This window comes from Panthera uncia, chromosome D1 (genome assembly GCF_023721935.1).
Source record: "Panthera uncia isolate 11264 chromosome D1, Puncia_PCG_1.0, whole genome shotgun sequence".
Classification (NCBI taxonomy): Eukaryota; Metazoa; Chordata; class Mammalia; order Carnivora; family Felidae; genus Panthera; species Panthera uncia.
In genome coordinates, this window is record NC_064808.1 from 24,155,018 (window position 1) to 24,158,711 (window position 3,694).

A 3,694-nucleotide genomic window follows, 5' to 3' on the forward strand; every position below is an offset into this window, starting at 1 on the left:
GCCAAGTTTTGCCAGCGCCCCGCCGCGCGCGCCGTCCGCGCCCTGTCCCGCGTGCCCGGCTGCAGGGGCCGCCGACGGGGCTGCGGAGCGTCCGGCCCCCTTGGCCTCGCCGCCTCCCGCCTGGGCTTCGAGGCTCTTCCAACAGCCCAGGCTCTGTTCTCTGCCCCCTCTTTTTCCTCCTCCCTTAGCTCCTCCATCCTCGAGGATGCGGCGCTCACCGCCTTCCAGACCCAAGCTGGAGTTCTTGACTTAACTATAAAATTAGTTCACTCCAGGGAGAGACAGAAAAAGTTTGGAAGAAAGGACCAAATATTATGAGAAAATATGCATTTTATTTTTAGTAGCAAGAGCAGAATACCGCGACCAGTGCTTCTCAAACTGTAATATGCATTGGACACTCGGGATTCTTGTTAAAATGCCGATTCTGACTCCGTGGGTCTGAGGTGGGGCCGGAGATTCTGCTTTTCTAACAAGCGTCTAGGTGGTTCCTAGACTGACATCTGAGAACCACAAGTGGAGTAGGGAAGCTAACACCTTTAAGAGTTATTTCATCTGGATCTTGTCTACCTATGCCCAGTGGAACACTGGGACCCCCATTTGCGGAAAAGAAAAAAAAAATGTAAAGGCCTACCCAGATGCAAAATGAACAGCTGCTCAAATGCAGTTGGAGCTCCGAGAGGCGCTGGTGAAAATTGACAAAGGGTTTTAGATGGTGGAAGAATGCTGTGGCACTTTTGCGCCCCACCCTCCACCTCCTGACCCTCCCCAAATATGTAAAGTTGTGTTACACGATCAACATGCAGAGTAGTCCTGCCTCTCCATAATCAAGATACAGAGTAGTACCTCTTCCCCCAACAAGTTCACCGCTCGCCCCCCAAAAAATAAAAAAACGAATACAAACAATTGCCCAAAACTGGATATAATTTATACGTCCATCAACTGGTGAATGGATAAGCAAATTATATCATGTAATGAAACATGAGTGAATATCAAACGCATGCTAAGAGAAAGAATCCAGCCCCAAAGGGCACATTCTGTATGATTCCATTTATAAGACCTGGGAGGAGGAGGGAAGCTAAGCTATAGGGACCAAAATCAGATCAGTAGTGACCAGGGTCTGGGGCTATGGGAAAGAGATGGGTGCAAGGGGCACAAGAGAATATCATACATTTGTCAAAACATATGCAACTGCATCCCTAAAAGGCACACCGAAGACGGGCGAATTGTACTGTGTATAAGTTGTACCTGTTTGGAGGAGTCCAGAAGGTGTGGGTGCTGGGACAACTAGCCAGGGAGATTATAGCGGGGGTGCCGGCATCACTTTGGGGGTGCACTGGAGGCAAGCTCGAGGATGCTGAGGTTCAGTGACTTTTTCATTGTTAACTCTAGTCTAGAAACGTGACAGCTCAAGTGGATCAGGTCAAAATTTTAAAACACCAATGACAGTTCAAAGTAATGAGAAAATGTGATATAGGAAAGTTTAACAAGTTCCACACTACAAAGTAGTGTGTCTAGTGTGGAAAATATAAATAAATTCTCCAAAAAATTTAGCATTCAAGGAGTACATCCTGGGATCTGTGAACACTAGAGAGACTATCCCATGGGCTTCAGGGAGTTTTAAAGCCCCTAAAATTGCATGCAAAAAAGGTAGAGGTGGGATGTGCATTTTTTCGGGGAAGTCCCTAGCTTTTGATAATGATACCCAAGAAGGGGCTCCTGGGTGGCTCAGCCAGTTAAGTGTCCAACTTCAGCTCAGGTCATGATCTCACAATCTGTGAGTTCGAGCCCCGCGTCGGGCTCTGTGCTGACAGCTCAGAGCCTGGGGCCTGCTTTGGATTCTGTGTCTTTCTCTCCCTCTGCCCCTGCCCTGCTAATGCTCTGTCTCTCTGTGTCTCAAAAACAAATAAAAATATAACAAAAAAATTTTTAAATGATACCCAAGAAGGTAAGTAATTTCTCCTCCAGCTGCTCGTTTTCCTCCAAACCTTAGGAATATAGAAGGGCAATGAACCTGACCCACTGCTAAGGATCTTGTTTCCTTAGGTCTCTTTGGGTCCATGAACTTTGGGAATGATTTAGTATACATTGCTTACTCTCCACCTCTCTCTCTCTCTCTCTCTCTCTCTCTCTCTCTCACACACACACACACACACACACACACACTCACACACACTTCTTTTAAGTGTACTAATGTCTTTGAAATGATTTGAAGAAATGTAAAGCCCTCTTGAAGTTCAATTGTTTTTATACTGAATCACTCCCAACCTCCTCACCATATCTGTTGGGACAGGCTGTGAAACCATTCTTTATACTTCATTATTCTCCCCTTTCCCAGTTCTTAAAATCCCATCAAAAACACAGGGCATTCTGTTTCCGGAAAACACGATAGGTTCTAATGTTAGTTGTTCAGGTCTCAGAGAAGCAGTTGCAAGTCTTTTTCTTACGCTTGGTTTAATAAAAATCAAAACGAGATTGCATTTGTCTCTTATTTGCCAAGTGATACACTCTGTCCTTGTATTTGTGCTTCTGACATGGGTTCCCATTGCTGACAAAGAAGTGAAGGGACTTGGTCCCTCTGCGGTCATCGGTATAATCTCCACCACTCCCTACATTTTTGTATCACTCCTCAAAGCAGCTCCCAGAACATTACAGGTGAAACAGCACTGCTGGGCTTGAGCTCAGATGTTTGGGATGTGCTCCCATGCTCCTCCCACTTGTTCACACTAGCTCTATGACCTTGGGCAGGTTATTAACCTCTCTGAGTCTCCATTTCCTTGTGGGTAAAACAGGCATCATATGAACACTTGGAACTTAGGGCTGCCTTCAAGATGAAATGAGACAGTATATGTAAATTCTTTGGCATGGTACCTTGCATATAGTAATTGCTTAAGAAAAGGTAGCTGCGGTTGTGGTTGTGGTTCATATTACAAGGTAGCTGGTGTGGCGGCCAGTCTCCAAGATGGCTCTCAAAGATCCTTGCCTTCTGGTATCCATGCACTTGTACAGTCTCCTCCCCCACAGAATGGCCTTTATGACCAATGGATACTGTAGAGGGGTCGCTGGGGAACCTCCAAGGCTGGGTCACTTGGGTCATAGCAGTTTCTTCCTTGTGTCTTAGATCCCATGCTCTGGGGGAAACTAGCCGCCACACTTAAGCAGCCCTGTGGATAGGGCCACATGGGGACGGTCTGAGCTTCCTGCCAACTTGCCAGTCATTGGACTGAACCATCTTGGAAGTGGAACCTTGAGCCCCAGTCAAGCCTTCAGATGAAAGCAGTCTTCGTGAGAAATCCTGAGCTGGAGCTACCCAGCCACTCCCAAATTCCTGATCCGCAGAAGCCATCAGAGATCATAAATGTGTATTGCTGTTTTAAGCTACTAACTTTCAGAGTAATTCACTGTGTGATAATAGGTAACATGTAGGATTGACTTCATGGTTCTAAAGGATGCTTTAAATGAAGTAATACATGGGAAACACTTAGAATGTTGCCTAGTACATAGCTAAGCATTCGATAAACATAAGTTTGGTTGTTATCATAGTTGGTTTTTCTATTATTGTCATCATCACTACCTTTCTTCCAAAGCATCTAAGATTCGGGCCTGTCAAATTTCAAGAAGACTCTTTCAAACTTGAAGAAGAGTTGAAACCATCAAGAGGGTTGAAGAGGAAGAACTAAAAGGACTAAGGAAAAAC